This window comes from Mustela putorius, unplaced genomic scaffold (assembly GCF_011764305.1).
Source record: "Mustela putorius furo isolate JIRA1106 unplaced genomic scaffold, ASM1176430v1.1 tig00000407_pilon_pilon_pilon, whole genome shotgun sequence".
Classification (NCBI taxonomy): domain Eukaryota; kingdom Metazoa; phylum Chordata; class Mammalia; order Carnivora; family Mustelidae; genus Mustela; species Mustela putorius.
Genome location: NW_025421373.1, coordinates 2,462,544 through 2,487,335, shown reverse-complemented (window position 1 = coordinate 2,487,335; position 24,792 = coordinate 2,462,544). Strand labels below are relative to the sequence as shown.

Sequence of the window (24,792 nt, the reverse complement as noted above, 5' to 3'; positions counted from 1 at the left end):
AATTCAAGGATAGACACAACACAGTGGAGGAGCAACACAGGCAAGGAAGTTTATTAAAGCAACAGCACATCCTCTAGATGTGAGAGCATGTGAGCTTGAGAGACAGAGACAAAGCCACAAAAACCTGCACACCTTGGGGCTCAGGTTTTCAGATATCTTTTATGCACAGTTATTAACAAGGGGTTCGAATATTCATTACTTGAGGCTGGGATTCCTCGGAAGCAGGGTTTTGTATTTTTTTCTTCCCTATGTGGTCAAGGGTTTCCAGACTTGGCATCTTGGGCCTATGTGGTTTGATCCCACATCTTGTGGCCTTGTTTTAGAGGGCTGCCAGGACAGGCCTCTGACTTTCCCCATAGCCGGCATGACTTGCTCTTTGCTGGCTGCTATAACTGCCTACCCAACACATGTACAGCACCAAATGATTAAAAGAAGTTAATTCGTGCTAAAATAATCTTGGAAAGAATAGTTCAAATAATATTTTACATTTACTGTTAATGATTTTGATGTCTGAAGCATCAGAAAATATACATGTATTATAAATAATGATGATTAATATTTTTGTGTAAGTCTGTTGGCTAAAATTCATAAACATTATTCTAAGACTTGAAACCTGTTCTATATAATAGAGAATTCCACTTAAATTTGAAAGCCTACAAGTAGGGATACGTAAGATGTAAACGAATTTTTAAAAATTCCAAGGTTTAGGCCCTCTGTTTTCAAATGCTCCATAATCGGTGTGACAGAGAAGGGAAGGACAGAATAACCATCTTTTACACTTTCCCCCACTCCTTTTCTAGGAGTAGCAAAAATAACTTTAAATCAGGTAATAAAAAGCTCTGTTGGACTATAGATTTCACACAAAACAGTCTTTTCTTACAGTTAGGTTTCGGTGGGAAATGAAATGTATTCAACTTTAGGGATTTAAAGCTTTTATTTGTGAATATTTACCTTAAACTATGATAAAATATTTTGTTTGGTTTCTTTTCCCATTTTATGTATAGTACTTTATCTCAGCATTAACAAAGAGACTTCAACAATATACATTTTTATTTTAAGGATCAAGTACACCTGGAAGAAATGAGTATAAAAGGGTGTGTGAATTTTATATTAAATATCTTTGCCTCAAGAAAACACTCTTAGCCTCCATGAAGAATTCACTAAGCTGTTCTTAACCGCTTGGATCCATCTAGCCCTGGACAATATGCTTAAAGTTTTTTTCCTTCTTTCTGTTCTTCATTTGTAGATGGGCAAAACAAGTCCCTTTTTTGGGTCCATTTCCTACATTTCAGATTCACAATTATTTAAAAACCATGTACTCCAAGTTCAATTACCATACATTCGTAGTGCCATGTTGTATTTGGGGATTTGTAAAACAGTATTTTCTAAGTATTTGATTTCCCTTTTTAGAAATGAATTTCCATACTGCTCATGCTACAAATAGGCATCTCTATTATCTATACTTCATGGATAAATGTCACCATTGGGGGACAGGTGGCAAATTTTATTTTTATTTTCTATTGTCAGTTTTCCTTTGAAGCATCAAATAAGATATTGATATTTTTTGGCGCTTAAGCTATTTACTTACTGTGACTTAACGAGCCGAGCCGTTATAAAGTGAGCCATAGTCCCACCGTGCATTTCATACAACTATTACTAGAACTTCTTTTCAGAAGGATTTATCTACAATCAATATCCTTCTTATTGTGCCATTTCCAGAAGTCCTAAAGAGACTTCTCTTCTGAAACGGGGTTTGACTCTCTTATGTTTTACTCTCTCTCTAACAGTTGTACAGTGTACGGCAGCGGATCTAACAGGTGGACTGCGTAGTTCTTACGATGTGGCTATGGACACAGTTATTTTTGGACATTTCTGGGGAAGGTGAAAATCCCTCAATTGCATTATCAAATAAAAAACGGTTGTAGATACTTGAAATTATACTTGAAATCATTCTCTTTCTTAAAAAGTACATGGTAGGACATCGGTTATTAGATATTTTTCAATTACTGTTTTTGAAAGATTAGTTTACAAACTCAGAGACACAGATAAAAATTCATCATTATCAATGATATATGTGATCTGGATTCCTTCCCTTCATTTTCTTAAACTCGGAATTTTGGTATTGAACTGAAAGAGGTAGTCGTGAATTCTGTAGGGGCTATGCCCCAAATCTCTTTTGAGTAACAGCAATCTCCATGTGATATATATTTTCTACAGATGGTTTACAGGTTAGGGACATGCTGTGACCTCTCTCCCAATCGCAAACAGATTAAGCAGAGCTGATTAACCGAGCCTAAAACACTGGGTGATTTTCTCCTGGGGGGGGTCTCTGACAAAGCCCTCCCTTCCGAACCCTCCCACTTCATTCGCTTGCAAATCACTGTGCCTGAAGAGGTCTTACTCCCCCAGCCCCAGCCCTCCAGCCCTGCAGCGCCATCAGCGGCAGTATCTTCCTACGTGAGGGACGTCTCTTATTAATCAGAAACGCTGAATGGAAACCAATCAGACAGAGAGTTTCTTTGGCTTCAGCTTCCTGCCTGTCTGAGTTAAAAGTGATGCTCGAAGAGGGAGGCACGCTGAGATGCATGAAGCTTCAGCTGTGAAGATACTATAAAAAGAGAAGAGTAGGAATGAGACAGAAGCAACACCGGAATTGTCAGCGCTGAGCAGGGCTATACTCCGTTCCGCTACTAAACAAGGTAAATGCTATTTACTTTACCTGACAATATAAGCTATTCAGTTTTTGCTTTCTTAAAATGAAGTAGTACAAATACTGCTTTTCTCCTGGTTGCTTTATTTTGTACTCTCTCTCTCTTTCTCTCTCTCTTCCTTCCCTCAACAATTTTTTTGGAAGCAGGTAAGAATGCATTTTGTAGTATTTGAATAAGATATTAAGATGCTCACTGAGAAAACTTGCAATGCTTGCTTCATATGTTACTTTTACAAAACTGATACCTATCAGAGCTCTTTTCATAGTGCTCAAATTTGCATATGGAGGATTATTATAAAATAAAACTAAACTTCACATTGTGTTAGTTGATTTTGGGGGGTCTTGAATTACTCACATATTAATGTATACATGGATGCTATTATTATATTAATTCAAATGTCCTCCTGGTTTTTTCATAACTTTTGTTTATAAAATCTGAGTCAGAACTGTCAAAAATAAAGGCATCTTTATTCATAATTTAATAAGAAATGGTTTCCTTATTTTTCATATTAAAATAAGACAATATAGAAATAGTACAAAGAACACATGGACAGATGGACATAGGCTGTCCGGATTAAAGTGATCACTATACCTAGCTAAGATTTCTTCAAATATTTGTGGTTCTTACTCAAGTCAACATTCTGAATGTGTACCGCTGTTGGCTATAATTGCTCTCCATTATCACAGGCAAATGTATCTTAATGTAGTAAAGACTGGATGAAAACCACAGGAGGGAGAACTTCAAAGGCAAAATTGTCATGTTTTTCTGAAATGATATGGAAAATGCAATGATTTGATGAAGCAGTGTTTTATTTTTCTTTGCATACTCAACATAACCATTCACATCAATTAAATTTTTAAGCACACCAATCTCAAAAAAGGCAAGATCAATTTTAACTATAAGATGGCCAGTATTTTATAGTTTTTACTTTTAGATACTGCTATCAGTGTGTGTTCTCAGAATCTACTTTGAATACCAATGGTGCACTAAAAGAAAAGTGATCACCTGTAGTAGATAAGTTCACATTTATTTGTATGATCAACTTTTGATAAGAATGTAGTGGCTTATAGATTTGAGGAGAAGCTGGAGGTCTTTTCTGAAGATTATTTCTGAATATAAAGATGTATATATATATAAAGATATTTTATGTTATAGATCTACGAGATTACTAATACAGATTTTTTTCACAAGGGTTTTGTAATCTATGTAGCATGAAAAAAAATGATTTTGTGACAGCAAAAAGTGGCAACTTTGTATGACGGGAGGAAATCTTCATTTGCCTCTTGATCTATGGAATAAGAAGAGTTACCCATCTTCAGCCCCAGCTGACTAAGAATGAATTAGATCATTTGATGACCTTAAGTTAAAAAGAAATGTATAAAATCTCCTGCATTGAATGGTGGCTAAATCTTATTTTCAGATTCAGACACTGTCTCATTGCCTAGGCAATGCTATGTCTCATGTAGAATACATTTGTGTAACTATGAATATGCTTAATCCAGGTTTGAATGGTGGGTCTTTTAAAAGATCAGGAAAATGAAATAACATGCAATTTCAGCATGTAACAGCAAAGAACTTAGGCATAACATGAACAGCATATATTTGTGATCTTGTCCTCAAACATATTATGAATTCAACTGAAGTTTTCCCAAAGAGAGAGTACAAACTAATTATATCCCCTTAATAGATGTCTACTAAGATGTTAAAATACTGTCATCTCTGTATTTGTTTGTTTTGAAACATGAGAAAATGCAAGGTAAAGTGCATGGTATGAGCAAATCTAATTCTGGAAATATTGAAGAAAAAAATGCCTTACAGGAAGCAGATAGTAGTCTCAATTTAAAAGTAATTCACTAACTTTACGTCAGATAGATTGGGCAAGACTAATAAAGCAAGTCATACCAGATAATATTTTCTGGGATGAAAAAATATGATTTTTCCCTTTATTACACTAGGTGATAGCTTTTTAAAACAATTTTGAAATGATCTGCATAATCATTTACCATTATTGTATTCATTGCATATGAATAAGACATAAAGACGTCTTATGCCATTGCCTGTGTGCAGCAAAACCACAGTATTAAAGTTGGCTTTGAAATGATGTCTTTAAATGTTGTGCTGCTTGACTTGAGAAATTGTATGCTGGATCATAAGCCCTTCTGAATGTCACCTTCCATGAAAAGATTTCATTTGGTATTTTCCTGCGACCCCTGTATATACAAAGTTTAGCCAGTAGAGTGTCCCTTCTATGGTGCATTCACCATATGGGATTCAAAAAAACAATAACTGGAGACTTTTTTCCCCACTGGCTTACTTCTCTTTAGACAGTAGTAGTGATTTGAAGCAGATACGCATTTTCTACAATATTTGCACAATGTATAGGTATAGTTAATCAGAATGCTTTGGACAATGCTTGAAATTATATAACATAAAATACATGAGTAATATGGCAATATATTGTCTCAAGAAAGTATAAATTTACATTTAAGTTAATTTAAAGAATTTATGTGAATATGTCATGAATAAACATTGATTGTAATTTGTTCTCTATGAACGTGAACAGCCTACATGGATAATTACTTACCATTAATACAGATGTTTCAATGTGATGGATCATTAGTTTGCTATATTCTTTAAGACTAATTTTGTTCTGCAAATGAAAATTTAAATCTAAAGTATAAATAAATCTAACATTTGAAAAAACAGAATGTGGTACTTTATAAAATGTCCAATATGATGTTTTAAGTATTTATACTTATGACTTCAAGGATATATGTGTGTATATAAATAGATAGATATAGATATATATCTATATATATATTCAAAAAATATATATGTGTATATGTATATATAGATATATATTCTATATATGTATATATCTATATATATTCAAAATATTTATATCCCATTATATTTATATTACCATATTATATATATCAAATCAATAGTCATATTAACTGTAGAGTAAGTTTGGTTTATTGTATTTATTGTGAGGTATTTTATTATAAAAAGTCTAGTTAAGATCTTGGGTATTTACGTCTTAAATTATCTAGTTAATTAAAATTAAGCTTTCTTTTTTTAAAATTTTTATTTAAGCTGTCTTAAGAAAGAGGACAGGATGTGGAATAGGATCAAAAAGACATTGGTTTTAATTGGCTTTGTCTTTACCTGATGCTAATTAATAGTCATTTTTCAATGTAGAACATATGCTTCCTAAGATAAAGCAATTTTGTTTATTGTATCTTTCATATTTGTTTTCAGATATGAGTTGTGACTTAAAATATGTCCCCCCAAAGTCTCTTAATACCCATGACATTTTATTTAGGTTTTTAAATAAAACTCTAGAACTTTAGAAAAGGGATTATAACCACCTTCAACTCTGATGTTACAAAAGAAAATGGAGGTTTAGAAAGGTAAGGTTATATATCCAGAGTTGTCAAATCTATATGAAAAATTGGCAACATTGTGTGAAAATATATAATGTTGAATCATGAAAATCATATTAGGTGTGCACACAAACACACATACATACACACAGTGTTTAGGTGAGAACAACATCTCCTGGATTGTTTTAAACATTCTGAAAAAGTTTTTCTCTTATGACTCACTTTGAATTCCTCAGCCTGGAACCAATAATATCCTTATCATTAAAACATAGTAAGAAATGCAGAGTGAGGAGAGTGTCTTTACGCACTTACACATTTCCATAGCAGTCCTAATATGTTAATGCACTTATCCCTACATTTAGCACTAGTAAGAGATGGTCTTACAGCCACATTAAGAATGCAAAGTGCCTGAATAAAAGCACGCTGATCTCTGGAGCCTCACCCAGACATTTTATATTAGCACTACCAAGAAACACCTCTCAAAACATAAAAGTCATGATAATGGATCGTACTGCTTATGAAGGGAAAATGGAAACCTCATAAAGTGTTGTTTTTGCTGCTGTGAGGTATGTATGTGCATATGGGTAGGAGAGAAAGAGACAGAGAGAGAGACAGAGAGGGAGACACACACCCATACAGAGGGAAAGAAAGGGAGATTTGTTTTTAAGAGGAAAGGTAGGGAAAAGGAGAAGACTTGAATATTTCCTTAAGTAACATGCAGGGGTTTTCCTTCTGTTCCTTTTCTGTGCTTTTGGATTACTTTGCCAAATTATAAATCAGTTGCAGGAGAAATGAGTGCTCTTGCATTCTCTATTTCTCTTCAAGAATAAGATAAGTCTTGGTCTTTTGAATTGATCAAAGAAACACCAGAGTGCATGACTGTTTCATAAGTATGAATTAAAAAGCTTGTCTTTCCTATCATTTCTTGAGATTAGCCATATAGTTGTGAAGAGCATGGATGATTTCATAATTTTTTTCCTCTAAACACTTATTCAACTTATAATGGGAACGGCAATGACTAATAGTTATTATTTGATTTTTGAGTTTAAAGATGAATGTGTTCCTAAATGTATTTAAGAAATAGATATACCTGAAAATTTATATTAGAATATACTAAGCTTACTATACTTTATTACTAATTAAGTATCCAATGCATAATGAACTTTTTCCCTTAGTTACTGAAACCCAGTCTTAAGAAAGTCCTAACAAAAAATATTCACAAGAAGCCAGTATAACAAGGGAGATGACAACACATATAACAATGTGTAGTCTAAGCAAATAAACACCAATAACCACTTCCTGGGAGAAAAGACATCATGTGAAATATTCCACTTTAATAAAACTGGGACAATTGAACCTGAAAGTTTCCAAAGTTTCCCCCAGACAATCAAGTAACTTCTTCATCATCTATTTTTTTTCCACTAAAGCAGGTTACTGTAATAATTAATGTAGTTGCCAGAAATATTTTTTTAAATATTCACTTCTATGTGTTATAAATACTTCAAAGTACAGAAAATGTACCATGAATTCAAGAAATTCAAATCTCTTTTGCACTGTAATGGTAATTAAGTCACAAATGAAACATCTGAGGAAACTTGTAAGTTGAATTACAAAGTAACATCTATATATCTGTATCTTCTTGTATCTGTGTTCCCATTCATAATTCTGTGTACCTGTATCTGTAGTTATCTCCATGTACATGTATGTTTATATGTTTGTGTGTGTAGACTCAAAAATATGTGGAAAACAGAAAGGGAAAATAATTACTTCAATGTATAAATCAATTAGTTTTAAATTTTTAAGATGGTGTAACATTATATACTAAAAAGTTCTTTTGTCGGGTAATTATAGATACGGTATTATGAAGTAGTAAAGTAGCAATTATATATATATTTCTTAATTTTGGAAAAAGTTAAACTCAGTTGTAGTCCATGTGTTATGGCTGATTCGTATAAGTTTTGAATAGGGAGTATTAGACTTTCATTTCTTAAAACTGTAAGCAGAAATAATTGTTCTCCATTCAATGTCCACAACTCTTGACCTCATAAAATATAACCTCTTTACCCACTCTTATGATGGGAGGAAAAGTGTTATATAAAGTAGGAATCATATTGCTATCTCAAAACATATTGGTAAAAGTTAGATTATTATAACTATCAGAAAATAAAATCCTTATTATTTTTCATTTGTTATATATAGTACAAAGAAAGGACAGTTAAATGGTAAAATTTTATAGGAATTACTTGGCCATTTTCCCTACCTGAGGATTAGATAAATAGGCATTTTAGAATTATTATATTATTCGGTAAATTATTTGCTTAATGCTTTATATCAATTGCTTTATATTAAAAATGTAACACTAAGACTAAATATCACTTCCTTATATCTAATAAGATATATGCCATACTTAATACCAAAGTCAAGGATAAATGTTTGTATTATGGTCACTCCTTCGAGATTAATGTTATAACCTATTAGCACATTATAAATCAACTACATATGCATGTACTGAGCAGGGGTTAGACTAGGTTTAACTATCAGAAGAGAGAATATTTTTCCTTCTCTCCCAAATCTTGCCACTCTTGATAATGTGACATTTTACATAGATTCAATTCTGTTATGTTTTTAAACATAAGGTTCAGATTTGTATTTCTGGCAATACTTACATTATTCCAAAAATTAAATAATGTACTATTATAATAACATGTATGGTTATGTATGCAAATCATATTTGTCTGACTTTTATGTTCAGCTTAGAACTGAGATCTCTGATATAATCATTTACAATGAAAAATGTTGTTATCAAACCTACAATAAATATACTTTTCCTTGTAATTAAAATTAATTTTGGTTAGCTTAAAATAACCAGTTCTATTAAAATAGAAACTGTGACTATTAATAACAAACATACTTTTTAATATGTGTTATTTTACACAATAAAATGAAGAGTTTTTATCAGGCTTATGTCTTATAAGCCTATAAGATGTCATATATATAGATATAGATATAGATATATCTTACTAAAACTGCAGTTGTAGATAGTTTTTCTAGATGTAATTATCAGAGTTTTTATCAGTTTTTATCATATACTGTCTATATATATATATATTTATCTCTATATATCTATAAAGATATATAGATATGTATGATGTATCTCAAATTCACTACTCTGGACTTTAAACCCATGTTAAATTTCATTTTCAATAACTAAATATAGAATGCTATTTAAGTAGGAAGAAATCTCTAACTTTGGAAATATTTTGTGATTTTTGAAAATTAAAAGAATTGTTCTGCTATAATTAAAAAAAATAGGTATATATTAGGAAACTACTTGAGGCTATAATTATTTACACCCAAAGATGAATATCAAAACAAATGGAGTCCAAATGATAGAATGGAGTCTAGGAAGTGGTGGGATTCCATCACAGAGACAGCAGTAGAGTCACACAACAATGTGAATTTACTAGTGATGACTCATGGTTGTCTGACATCTCTCCAGACCTATGCTGCTTTTAGGCTTTCTGCTTAACAAATGAAGCATTGCCTATGGGATCACCAACCTTTTATTTAAACCACCTTTTATTAAATCACCGACACTTTATTTAATGTAAGAGTTCAGATTCTTCTCCATTATACCCAAGACTGAATTGTGTTTATGGAAGTGAATTTTAACTGTATTCAGGGAGGAACAAAATGTTACTTCAGAATAAAACTGTCACTGGTATATGTCTTGCATTTATTTCATTCACCATATTTATAAGTTGTACTCTTCTGAAATTAAAAGAAAATGTAGGTAAGCAGCCCATAGAAAAGAATGTGAGGAACTTTTACCTGGAATAAAAATTTTATCCGGATTATGGGTTTGGACAAACACATCTCCAACTATTTATAAACAGTGTTTTGTTCTATAAAATATGGATTTGAAAGCAGATTTTAGAAAATAAGTACCTTTAAATTATAAAATTCTATACATATTTAATACAATAGCTTTCTATTAATAAGAGATGTCTTATAAGCCTATAAGATGTCATATATATAGATATAGATATAGATATATCTTACTAAAACTGCAGTTGTAGATAGTTTTTCTAGATGTAATTATCTGATGTTTTTATTATTTTGTATTCCTTGCATTTTGACTTCTGTCATCTCAAACTCATATGATAATTGCTCTTCAATTATCTCCTTTAGGAGAAAAATTTAAAGTATTAACAAATCAATCTGCTACAAGTGTATTTTCAACCAATTTAGTGTTTGGAAAGTAAGCATATGTTAAGATTACAGAAGGGATTCTTAGAATTTAGTATGTGGTTAAAAATTCTAAACATATATAATAATAAAAGGTATCAAATGATATACTAGTATAGAACTATTAATGTATATATGATAAACCAATTAAGTTACTCTTTTTAATATGCTTGGTGACATGTTTTATGTTCAAAGTGTAACATGTATTTTCTCCTTTAATTATAATCATGGGGGAAGATATTACTCATACCCATTTTCTTTTATCCTTTCTCTTATGCTTTAATTTTAAATCATTTGGTGCTAACGCAGACTTTACTTAAGCTTTGCATTGTCCACTGCCTTCTACCAAATTAAGTACAAATTTATGGTGATTTACAGAAAGCAGATTGTTTTTTTCCACACAATGAACGTGATGATTTATTTCTTTTGCTGCTTTTATATTTTAAGGATTATTTTATTTATTTATTTGACAGAGATCACAAGTAGGCGGAGAGGCAGGCAGAGGCGATTGGTGGGGGGGGGGGCAAAAGGCAGGCAGAGGTGGCTAGAGGGGGGAGAGAGGTTCCCTTCTGAGCAGAGAGCCCCATGTAGGGCTGGATAACAGGACCCTGGGATCATGTCCTGAGCTGAAACCAGAGTCTTTAACCCACTGAGCCACCCAGGCGCCCCTCTTTTGCTGTTTTTAACTAATGTGTGCTTTCTTACCCTCACTGCAACTTCAGCTTTGCTGCTATTTCCATTTCCACATTTACTGCTTTGCTTCTTTCCCCTTATCATTATTCCCCACCCCCACTCCACTTCTATTCTGAAGACAGAATATATTTAACTACAGGTGCCTATCTTCCTTAACTTGGCTTGCATTGTGGGAGATGATTCAGTGAACTGTGACAGAAAAGTAGCTTTTCCAACATGAGAAACTCCCTAGATGTGGAGCTAATAAAAATTGGTCAATATATTCTAGGATGATTTTAGAAATTCTTCTCCATTCCACTTCTCTCCTACTTTCACTTTCTAATTGACTGGAAGTGGGTCTTACCAGGAGTGAAGTAGGACCAAGATCATAATTCATTAAGAGATGAGTAGAACAAGGAGAATTACTGCTACTGACAAGAGGGTTGCACTGTAAGTCTGGGAATATAGCCCTGCTATATTCCTCCAAATAAGGAATTTGGAGAATTGTTAAGAAAAACTGGGGCTGGAAAACCTAAAGCTATCCTTATATACTGGAGTTTCATAAGGTTTGTGTATGAGGAGACAAACTGGAAATTTATTTTGATATTGACTGTTTGGCCTCAGAAGTCCCACAACTGATGCATACAAACTTTTCACATTAAGAAGCTGATCTCTGCCCCATTCCCATGTAGTAGAAATGACAGTTCATCCTACAGTTTGCAGGTGCCAGTGGAAGCAATACATTTCATCATGTTAGTACAATAATGTAGTATCCTAAATATGTATAGTCTGTTCAGAATTCTATATGCACCTTTTGTTTTTTTCTTTTAAACTCACCATCAGGAGAAAGACCTTCAGATTATTTGCAATAATTAATTCACCCACTGGATGATTATTTCATTTTCTTACCTTTGGATTATTCATTATTGAATACCTGCTCAGTCGCCTGGCTCTGTGCTATGGGAAACGTGTGCTGGGGAGAACTTCTCATGGAAGCCACCGTTGTTTCCAAACAACTTCCCTTGTTGGAGATTCTCTTCTTGCCATATGTGACAAAATTTATCTGCTTGTAACTTCACTTTTTATTTTGTCTTAGCGTCGCCTATATAGTTTGGAATCTTTAATCCACTGCTATCTAATAGCATTAAACTCATAAAAAAAAATCTCTGTCAATCCTGTGCCTGCTTTTCAAATATAAATGTCCCTCATTACTTCAGTTCTAAAATAAGGAACGTTTTACAGATTGCTCTATCATTCCAGTCACCCTGTGTGAAATGAATTCTTGTTTGATATTGTCTCAAAAACTGAAATAAAAAATCCTAATGTGAAATAGAGAGCTCACAGTAACTGGGACCAAAACTCCCTTTTAAAAGAAGTTTAAATTAATTTGAGTTAATTTAAGACCAGTTTTTATCCTTCCTCACTACTTCCATTAGACATACACAGAAAAAAATTCTTTATGACTTGTAATTATTTCTTATAAGGTTTTTCCAAATTCTTAGAGATATAACCCTTATCACATCTTACATTGGTCTCTTCCTGTCCAGTCCTTGGGGCACTTTTCCTATAAGAACCTTAGTATCTCTTGCTGTATTATTTTAATAACCTTTTAATTGCTCACTTAGCCAACAATTTCCTTAACAACTGATACTTTCCACAAAGTATAATAAATTAAGAATATGCTCAAGTAACCCTCTCTCCTGTTACCCCCAGCCCATACCCCATCGCATCTGGATATAAATCAATACTCCTTAGCCTTGAATCCAAGTTCTTCAGCAGCTGGTTTATCTTATATTTTAACTTTTTCTGCTAAATTTAGAGTTTTAAAAATATAGCCACAGCCTTAAAGAGCCCAAAGTTTAGGTCTCAAATGATTGAAACTATTCTGAATCTTTACAGAAATATTGTATTTATGATTTAATATGAGTTCCCTGGAAAACAGTCCAAAGCATTCATGATATTCATGGAATTTTAATATCACCCCAAAAAGATATGGACTGTGTAGGTCCATAAATTAAAATATGAATATTTAATAATATCACCGTATTGGAATCAGTGACTGGTGATGTGAGCAGACAAAGAGCTTCTTCCCAGCTCCATTTATTTGTTCTGTTTTATGGGTAGCTTATCTTCATTTCTGGATGCAAATTGTCTCATATATAAAATGCAATAAGCAAAAAAGTTTTCATAGGTAATATTTTGTGATTGGAGAGGGCAAGAAGAGTCCTGGGGTCAGTCATCCAAAGTATATGAGTTTGAGAAAGTCTTTTAATGCCTCGGAGCTCTAGGAGATTCCTGTGTTCAGATATTAGCAGTATTTATATTATAATGTAATGTAAAGGACATTACATTATACATTAGTAATAATGTATGAGGAAGCATGATTGTTTCTAGGTCAAGATTACTGGGACTGTCCATATAAAAAAGCACAAAAGGGACGCATGGATGGCTCAGTCATTTAAGTGTCTGCCTTCAGCTCAGGTCCTGGTTCAAGTCCCACATTGGAATCCTTGCTCAGTGGGGAGCCTGCTTCTCCCTCTACCTTCTGCTCCTGCTTGTGCTCTCTCTCTTTCACTGGTAAATAAACACAAAAAATCTTTGGGGAAAAATAAAATAAGAGCACAAGAGACCTAGCTTAATTTGATGAGTAATTTCTTTGTTCTTGAAAATTAGGTAAGATACATCTAGAGGTCATTTACAACATCATGAATGTACATTGTCACATATATCATATGGCTCCTTAAGTTGACATAACATGCAATTAAATATTTTGTGTTGTAAATTTATACATATTAAAATTAATATATAATATTTACTATCATAAATAGAATACTAGAAGGTTTATTGCTTGATGTTGGAATGAGTATATTACACTTGGATTTTGGAGACATAAGTGAGTTATAAAAGTCTTTTAGATATAAGTAACATTTGGTAAATCATTAATGGTAATAAAATTTCATAGTGTCTCATATCATCACTTTTTTTTTTTTCATCACATGTTTTATTGCCAGGTATTTAACTTTTCTTTTTCTAGCATTTTTATGGTTTCCCCCTTTTATTCGTTGAATTATGATGAGTATAAAGTGAATGACATTCTTGACTTTAAAATGAATACACTTTATAAAGGTGGTTTATTTGTATAAGAATTTTACTCTGGTGTAAAGAACAAAAAAAAGAGCTCAAACAAAAATAGTGGTAATGATGGTAAATGATTACATGTTTGTGAATAACATTCATTAATAATAACTTGAAAGTTATTTTTGTGGTGCATGCTAACAATTTGATAGTTTATCCATAATCTCTGTAAAACAGAGTTAATGTCATTTGAAACATAGAAACAATTTTAAGTTATATTATTTAGTAAATTTGTTCTATAATCAGGTATGGATGCCAAATATTTATTCAACCTTTACCATCACGCAGCATTTTCTGGTTGCTGAGGTTATAGCAGTAAACATGATACAAAGAGATTCTAATCATAAGAACTTACTCTCCAGAGGAGTGATACAAATAATCAATAGGATAAATATGGTATTGATAAGTGCTAAGAAGAAAGGTCATGTGATGGAGAGTTACTGAAGGGGTAGATGGAATAGGGTGTATGAGAGAAGTTTTTTGAATTGATTTTGAATGGAGAAAAGGAAATATTATGAGAAAAATTATTTTAGGTAGAAAAATGGCAGACTCAAAAGTCTAGAATGTTAACAAATTTTGCTAACTTTATAATATAATCTGAATTATAACTTTAATTTTAATATATAAACATTACATTGTTATATTATGCCTATTTAGATACTTATAAACTTATAATAAGAATGTGAACTGCACATTTTCCAGTTTTCATAGTAATGGTGTTTTAACAATAACCTGCATTCTTTTCTTTTTACTTCATTAAATACTTAGTTTCAATATAATATATATATATATATTTTATGTATACAAAGTTAGACTTTCATTAAATGTTACTATTTATATAGTAGTGGGAATTTCAGACAGCTGCAGTAGAATATTTAAATATTAACTATGAGTATTCAAATTATTAAGTTCTCTAGTGTCTCCCATTATAAATAGAAGATTCAGGCTGAGGCAGGGAGGAGTATCTAATTGTGAGGAAAGCTAATATGCCTGTATATATCTTTGTATATTTCTATATTATCATCTATAGTGAAAAGGGACAGTCTTACAACTCTTTCCTCCCATCCCCCCAAAAAAGAAATCCATAATAGGATTGATCCTCCTTTATCCTGAATTTTGAGGGAGATGCTCCTCTTTTTGAAAGAATGAGAAATAGCAGAATCTGTCCTAGAATTTTCTCAAATGTCTTTAGATGTGGATTTCTTCCTATCTGTGTGATTTTTATCTTAGACATGATTTTCATACTTCTAATATGGTTTCCAAAAGAAAGAATCTGATTATGCGACTCAAATTCTTCTCTACTTCTGAGGATCTGCTTTCTGTAGGTTCTGTTTCCATCACTTTGTCTGTTAGGTCATGTCTACCTTTATTTTCTGGTGCTTTTCTGGCTTCTCCTTCTTTTTTTTACTGATTTCTTCTCTTCAACGATCTCGAGTTAAATTTTCTGAGATAACTGTATTAAACCAAATTTTATTTCTTTGTAACAGAGCCCTAGACAGTCTTTTGATTAGTTTTCAGTATCTTCCTAACCATATCTAAATGACCCCTTCATTTTCTCTTGGGTCCTGGATATATCCATCTACGGAAAAAGTGACCTTTAATCTCACAAAGAGTGGCTGGAAACCCATCTTTAAAAGGACCCATGAGGACATCTGGGTGACGCAGTCAGTTAAGAGTCTGGGTTGTGGTTTCTGCTCCGGTTGTGATGGCAGGGTCAGGGGATCAGCCTCAGGAAGGGCTCTGTGCTCACTGCAGAGTCCACCAAAGACCCTCTCTGCCCTCCCCCTCCTCTCTCTCTCTCTCTCAAATAAATAAATATATTTTTTAAAGATTTTATTTATTTATCAGAGAGAGAGAGGGAGAGAGCGAGCACAGGAAGACAGAATGGCAGAGGGAGAAGCAGGCTCCCTGCCGAGCAAGGAGCCCGATGTGGGACTCGATCCCAGGATGCTGGGATCATGACCTGAGCCGAAGGCAGCTGCTTAATCAGCTGAGCCACCCAGGCGTCCCTAAATAAATATTTTTAAAAAAATAAAAGGACCTGTGGACATGGTATTCAATATATATGAAGAGGTCTATAGCATTTGCACAAAGTAAACAATTATAATGACAACATTCTCTCCCCAAGTGAAGTGTAGATAATATGCTTCTCATCCTACATAATAGTGTCCATTTGTCTGAAATGTATTTTATAGTTGTAAAATAAAAAAGGAAATATGCCAATTTGGAGTCTTAAGATGGTATCATAAAAATTTGTTGGTGGTTTTCAATGAGGAAACAACGTGTTATGGGTGAACCATGTTTTGCTAAATTATTCCTTTAGTACATTTTACATTGCTTAATTATGAAACTGATTGATATGCCACATTGGAAGGTACATATTTGTAACTTTTGGTCTGACCCTAATTTTATATCTCATAATTCCCTGCTTCTCTTTTTGCTAATAACCAAAATCTGCCTGACCTTCTCTTGAGTTACAGAGTTAGGGAACAAATCCCCACAGAGTAGGGAAAAAAATGTTTACTTAACTGTTAACTAAAATGATTAAGAATGCAGATTCTTGAACTAGGAACACTGGCTCTACCTCTTGCCTCCAGCATGGTCTCAATTAATTTACTTTATCTTCCTAAATTTCAGTTTCCTCATGTGAAAATCTGGATAATTGTATTCATTTGGATTGTTGTCAAGAATGATTATGATAATACATGCATCAAAGTGCTTATCATAGTAGCTACTTAGTAGATACTAATTTTGTTTAATATGATTATTAGTAGTAAGAGTAGTATATTCACAATATACTCAAACTGTCAGTTTCCAAAACCATGTTAAGAGAGTTTTACCATGGGGTGTGGGAAAAGTAATTAAACATTCTGTAAATGTTTTAGGACTTTCCTTGTCTAGACTCCTAAAAGAAGTTAAAAATTAAAAATAATTATACCTCCAAATAATTGATGAAAAGAAGCTTTTGGCCTATGCTAAGATTTTACTTGATTCCACAACATATTTTCTCCAAGGAAATATACACTGACTTTTAAAAATACCATATGATCAATCATGTATGCAGAGAGTAGGAGTAACAATATGAACATATTGGAAAAGTTGAAGAAATGTTAAAAATTATGTAAGCAATCACACTTTCAAAAGGCACAGGACATTAAATGAAACAAGATGGGATTGGGAGGGAGACAAACCATAAGTGACTCTTAATCTCACAAAACAAACTGAGGGTTGCCGGGGGGAGGGGGTTTGGGAGAAGGGGGTGGTATTATGGACATTGGGGAGGGTATGTGCTTTGGTGAGTGCTGTGAAGTGTGTAAACCTGGTGATTCACAGACCTGTACCCCTGGGGATAAAAATATATGTTTATGAAAAATAAAAAATTAAAAAAAAAAAACACTCCCCATTATAAAAGCATGAAAAATAAGTTTGAAAATATTATGAAAAATTTGAGTCTTGGAAAATATTTAACTTTTTATTTTTTTTTTTAAGATTTTATTTGTTTAACAGACAGAGATCACAGGTAGGGAGAGAGACAGACCAAGAGAGAGGAAGGAAAGCAGGCTCCCTGCCAAGCAGAGAGCCCAATGTGGGGCTCGATCCCAGGACCCTGAAATCCCAGGACCCTGAGCCAAAGGCAGAGGCTTTAACCCACTGAGCCACCCAGGCGCCCCTGACTTTCATTATTAATAAAAATAGAGTCAAGTTATGATAATGGTTTCTAATGATATTACATGCTATTTTAAAGTGAGGAAAAAAAAACATATATTCTATAAAATGTGATCTTTCTCTTGGAAGAGAGATTTTAAATTGGGAAAAGTACGATTCAATATAACTAAGGATTAGTACAGCAAGAACTGACATTTTGTTTAATTGACTGATTTTACAGATAAGGATAGCAAAACACCAGGAAATTTGTTCAAAGTGATCCTACAGGAAAAAAAAAAAAAAAACCAAGAGTAGAATATAGGTCTCCAGGAATAGACTATGTGAATAGGATTAGCTTACCAATGGCAATCATTATATTTTTACAAATTGTTTTTGATTCATAACCCTTCATATGTAAAATACAGCATGCTAGTAAACTCGGTGGCTAAATAATGACAGCCACTTGATTCACCTCTGTGGTTGGGCCTAGATGTCTCCACAAATCTTGCTGAAAGAATAGGATGAACCTATGGAATTGTGCATGTAGAGAAATAAAAACAGATTCGTGCCAAGCAATATGCTCTCTGCGAGCAGTAAGAGGCAGGTGACTAATTATTTCCCAAATTTTATAGGGTGGAATGACATTCCAGTCTGTTGTAATAAACGAACAGTGGATTGGAAATAAAACGACAGAGAATGGGGGTGTACATTCATTTGTCAAGCTGGAGTTTAACCTCTTCACCTTAAAAATTATAGACTAGAAAATATCTAAGGGCTTTTTCAGTTCCAAAGTCAACAGATCGTTGCTTTAAATAATTATACTAAACTTCCAATTGTTTCTCAAACAAGCTTCCATCCTGTGGGGGGAAAATATAACATTAGAATAATGGAGACTTTGGGAGTATCCAAAGGCCTGGATATCCTGTTCTCACACCTGGTCCTCTTGAACACATTTTCTGAGATGTGGATACTTCTGCGTTAGGTCTAATTGCATCTGTTCAATTAACCTTCTCCATATTGCCTAAGTGCCCTCCACTGATAGCAGAATTTCCATGTATAAAAAGAATATGACTTAGAATTTAATTATTGTCCACAAATATTCAGAACTGTATTTCTTGGTCATGTCTACCCCATCGTTTTTTTTCAAACATTCTGTCAGCCTATTCACCTATAACAATGAGTTCAAATTATCAATCACCAAAAGAAATTCAAGTTTCAGTCATGTGTTTTAAATCATTTTTTGTATGTAGATAATTCAAATAGTGTGATCTGCTCATTTAGTTGAGCTTATATATATTTCTACAGTTATACAATTGTGCTATTTCTACATTATTTATATATACAAATTATTTCTATATTAAAACAAAGATTGAGTGATATTGTCCAATTTGTTAATACAACTGCTCCATCATGAGGAAAAAAGAAAGTATGTCAGTTCACTAGTTTTATTTATTTTATTTTTTTAAAAGATGTTGTTTAGTTATTTGACAGAAATCACAAATAGGCAGAGAGGCAGGCAGAGAGCTAGAGAGAGGGGGAAGCCGGCTCCCTGCTGAGCAGAGAGCCCAACGTGGGGCTCAGTCCCAGGACCCTGAGATCATGACCTGAGCCGAAGGCAGAGGCTTAACCCACTGAGCCACCCAGATGCCCCAGTTCACTAGTTTTAAAGATAAAATTCATTTGAAGGTCAAATGATTCTAATGTCAAATGAATCCTCAAAAGACATTCAATTTGTAAAAGACCACATTTTTTAAAAAAGGGTTTAAAAGCTAGTTGTTTCTTTGGGACATTGTATAGTGGCATATTTTAATAAATCTATTCTTGGATACCATTTCATTGGTTTATGCCAACAAATAATCTATCAGAAACTTTAGGTTTTAGACCCCTCAGTTAAACCTACAAGAAATTACTATCCTTAGCCATGTTTTATCTACAGTGTTATGAGAGTAATAAGAAAAGCCTGAGTGCATAAGTTCTCCCAAACCACAAAAGAGCAACACCCTATGTTTCAATGTAATGTCTTGAGAAAATATAACAATACAAATATCTGATAGTCAATTAAACATTTTGCCTTCACAATTCATTTACATGAAAATTAATTATTTATAGGTAAATTATCTCCTCTGTTTTTGATTTCCTACTGGAGTTAGATTTCTTTCTGATGTTCTGAAGAAGGAAATTAATCTATTCATTAATTAAATTAACCTCATTGTAAAATAACATTCTGTAATAAGGAAGTACAGATTGATATTCTCAGGCAATGAACTTTTATTTATAATGTTATCTTGTCCCAGTCTATGGGAAAAATAGATAGCAGCTGTGTTAGACAAACCACGCACAAAATTAGAATATAGGATCTCTTTGCCAATGATATTGCTGAAGTTATGTAAAATATCATATATTTCTCATATAGGTTTTACAGATACATCATATTTTATATTACTTTGAAGTGCTTTCATGTACATGGAAACAACTTCAATATTATTAGTTCTGTTTATATAAATGTGGAGAAAAATCAAGTGATTCAATTTACACAAGGCTTATGTGATTCCTTTCCTTCCTATAGACCCACTATTAAGAGTTTTACTTAATATTCCTTCCATTTTTGTAATTTATTTTTGTAATTATATGATCATTGAAAAAATAATTTTCTTCTAGGGGAATATACAATCTTAGGACCATAAGTTAAGTATAGGACATGTGTCAGTGTTAGTAAGCCAACCTCAGACCCAATTAAATTTACATCTAAACACAGTGTGCAATTCATGTATGAATCTGATCCAAAAATCTCAAAGTCATAAAATCAAGCTATTTAGCACAATACTTTAGCTCCCTCTTTTGGATGGCTCAGACTGCAATACAAAAATATGAGAAAATGTCTTAATATGTTTTCTTTTCAACTGAGATTTTATATTTGAGATAAACTTATTCCTTTATTAAACTGTGTAAGATTAATCATTTTAATCTGTTTTCTAATAAAAATAAGTCAAATTTACTTCTGGAACTTTTTTTTACTAGTTGAAAGCTAAGTTATTGAACACTTCATTTTGAAGATGTATTTTGACAAAGTGTTTTAATATGTATTGTTTAGAATGAATTAATGTGTATTCAATTTTATAAGGACTTTTCAGTACTATTTCTCCAAATAAAATATTTGATCTCAGTTGTCTCATAAATTATGTACTAGTTATCCTTAAAACATGTAATAACCAAGAAAGACTTTTTTAAAGTATTGATCATCAGACAGTATAAATTTGGTGAATTCTTATTTTAAACACTCATAACTACTTTTAGTAATGACATAAACAATAACACATCAAGATGCATAAAACAAGTAATTTTTGTTATCCTTTAGACATGTATGTTATGCAAAGTATGTGTTGTGTGTGTATATATATATACATGTATATATATGCATATGTATATTACACACATACAGTTAATATTTGAAGAACAGAGATTTGACTTTTTAAAATAAATACAGTAGAGTACTATAAGTGTATGTTCTCTTTTGATTTTCTTAATACCATCTTCTTCTATAGATTACTTTATTATAAGAATACAGAATATAATTCATATATGAAACATGTGCTAATTGACTATTTGTGTTACTGGTAAGGTTCTGGTCAGCAGTAGCTATTAGTAGTTAACTTTTTGAGAAGTCAAAAGTTATGCACCAATCTTCAACTAGGTGGAGGTTTATTGCCCCTAATCCCCACCTTGTTCAAGAGCCAATTGCATATAATAAATATTTAAAAATATATATTATATATATGCATATCTATTATCTTATACTATTACATTATCACTGAAAATAGTTTAATATTAACACGAAATAATTCAAGCACCTGCAACTGAGGTGACAATATTTTGTTTTAAGCTTTTTTATTTCTTGCAGTGATTGAACTCTATGCCTTAAAGCATTTAATATCGAATAGCCTAAGTGTGAATTATATGGTTACACATAATTGGTGGAATTTTTGCCTTCCAAAAAAAAAAAGGTTAAGTTATAATTTTACATATCTGAAAATATAAATGAAGGTGTATATTTTTGTAGTTTTTTGCAACTGAAATTTATTTATTTAGCTTTATTTTGAAAATAGAAAACTTTAAGAAATTAAAATTTTTAAACACTAATTTTCACTATACTCAATATAGTAGACAATTAAGACAAACTTCTATATTAAAATATCTAAAAAATATCTTAAATTTTTTTTAAAAATTACATTTTGAAATACAAATACTGTATCTAATTATGGAAAATGAATTATCATGGGTTTGTCATCACAGGACAGTCAAAAAGGAATAAATTTTATCCCATCTATTCCAGTTATATCTATTCCCTAAACCCAATCTCTCAGTAGAATAACACTTCTTCTAATGCATTTGATTTTACTGCTACTTGAAATTGCAATTAGTTTTGAATAACTCAAAAATATGAAAATATCTTCTAGGTTGTCTGGGTGGGTCAGTCAATTAAAGGTCTGATTGTTGATTTTGGCTCAGGTCATGCTCTCAGGACTGTGAGAGCCCATGCTTTGCACTGGGCATGGAACCTGCTTAAGATTCTCTCTCTCCCCGCATCGGGCTCCCTGCTTGGTGGGAGGCCTGCTTCTCCCTCTCCCACTCCTCCTGCTTGTATTCCCTCTCTCCCTGTATCTCTGTCAAATAAAATCTTAAATAAAAGAAAAATTCTTTCTCTCCCTCTCCCTTTGCCCTTCCCTCCAACTCTCTTTCTCTTTTGAAAAAACAAAAACAAAACAAAAAAACCTATCAATGTTATAAAAAATTATATATTTTCCAAAGTCCATATATGGTAGATGAAATTAGAAATCTTTGCATGTAGGGGAATAACTCTCACTCTTTATTAAATATACTATTTTTAAAATATATAAATATTGAAGAGTATTTAAAATCATTCTAATGAATGAATTTAATAATCTACTTCACCTGTGCTTGTTTATATATTATTTTATATTTCTTTATTAAATAGACATTTTTTTTCCAGTTAAATGTGAGTTGGCTGTCATCTTTGTACTAGTTTTTCTGCTGTGTGTTCTGTTGAAGTAGAAATTAAATACCAAATATGCAGAAGCTTCACCATCAGCTTGATTTCAGCATGTATAAATGCTACATATGGCAATTACATATTGTAATTGATTGTAATTACATATTACATTGTCAGTCTATTCACAAAATGGCACCAAGATCATATGAAGACAAAACCAGCACATTTACTAATATTTTCTAAATATAGAGGCAGAAAAGAGTGAAATATTTAGAGAAATGGACTGAAACTAGTTCTGAATTATGAAATGTGTTAGTTAATATGTTATTTCATATACATAGTAAGACAAACTGAGCATTTTAGAAAAACCAAAGAATTAAAAAAAGAAAAACCAAAGAATAACAAATATTTTAAAAATGGAAAATTTCGGAGTGCCTCGGTGGTTCAGTGGGTTAAAGCTTCTGCCTTCAGCTCAGGTCATGATCTCAGGGTCCTGGGATCCAGCCCTACATTGGGCTCTCTGATCAGCAGCCAGCCTGCTTCCTCTTCAATCTCTCTCGCTCTCTCTGCCTGCCTCTCTGCCTACTTGTGATCTCTGTCTGTCAAATAAATAAATAAATAATCTTAAAAAAATAAAAAAAATTAAAAAATGGAAAATTTCATCACTTAGAGATGGCCATACAAAACTGCGAGCATATGTTTCACATATATCAATTCTCAATCTATCAACATGAGCCTCTCCAAATCTATACTCTCATCTGTAAGAGCAGATGTGTACCTCATTTTTCTAATCTTTAAAGTTATTCTTTCCTTTCATATCCAAATACCTAATTCTAGTTGCATGCTATAAGTAAACCTAATCCACCCCATCAATTATTTCTTTAAAATACCTAGGAGTTTCTTAAAAATCCTGGATTTCACCTGTTACCATTTGCTACGGATTGCTCTTCAATTTTCTCAGCCCATCTCAATGCCTAACTCTAATGAGGCTCCTTCTTGTTTCCCTCAGCCCTACTAATACTAGCACAATATAGTGATGGATAATAATAATATAATTTAACACCCCTGACAGAAGGATAAAGAGAATGAAGATAATGTTAGGAAACCAGAAGGCATCTAGGAAGAAAAAAATTTACATGCAGCACATTACTGCTAACTCTAAATACCACAAGCCCTGTAGCTTCCCAGAACTTGCCTCCTGGCCACCTCCATCCTTTGCTCTCAGGTTGCTGCCATGAAACTGGGGAACACTTTTCCAATCAACATGTATTACCTTGACAGTAACTGTTATTTGGGAGTATGAGGAAGTATTTTAAAAAGTAAAATAATTTACTGGTAACATTATCTGAGAAATGCCAACTTTTAAATAAAATTTTAAATTATTAAAGAGGAAGATTAATATCCTTGTAGGACATATGAGCATTTGTATTTTTCCATCAGAAAGCCTAGGGCCATCACTTAACCTACATCTACATTTTGTGGTGAGTGACGTATTTTTTCATCAAACGACAATCTCTCTTGCTTTCCTCCCTCACCTCAACCTAGTACAGCCCAGTGATTCCAGTACTATGTTGTAGAAATGACTTGTGAATGTATGGCCAAAAACCACACTTGATTCAGCACCAATGTTCTGGAAAAAATAAGATAAAGTTTCCTAATCGTAGGTACTCATGCTGGTACTGTCTATTAGAGATGCTACAGTATCAATTTCTGAGGATGGATGCAGTCAAGGGAAAAAGTAAAATCTTCAAATTCTGTAAAATGTAGAGATGTTAAAGGACAGATTATCTAACCAATGAATATTATATAAAACGTCAGTATACATTGTATTTGTCTTTATACATACCCTCTGCCTGTTTACCTACATTAGTTCTAATGCTGATGGTGATGATAATCGTATGAGATGAAGATTATGGTGGTGGTGGCGGTGGTGGTCTCGTTAGAGTAGGATGACAAAATCATGCACTAAAAATACTTCTTCACTGAG

General features: G+C 32.7%; 1 protein-coding gene across 1 annotated transcript in view; it reads left to right on the top strand.

Annotated features, from left to right (window-relative positions):
* Window positions 1–2,491: 2,491 nt before the first annotated feature.
* Window positions 2,492–24,792, top strand: part of CDH9 (cadherin 9) — a 141,906-nt gene continuing 119,605 nt past the window's right edge. The window contains exon 1 of the mRNA XM_004738086.3: window positions 2,492–2,699. The gene's annotated coding sequence lies outside the window, so the exon portion shown is untranslated. The remainder of the gene's footprint in view (window positions 2,700–24,792) is intronic.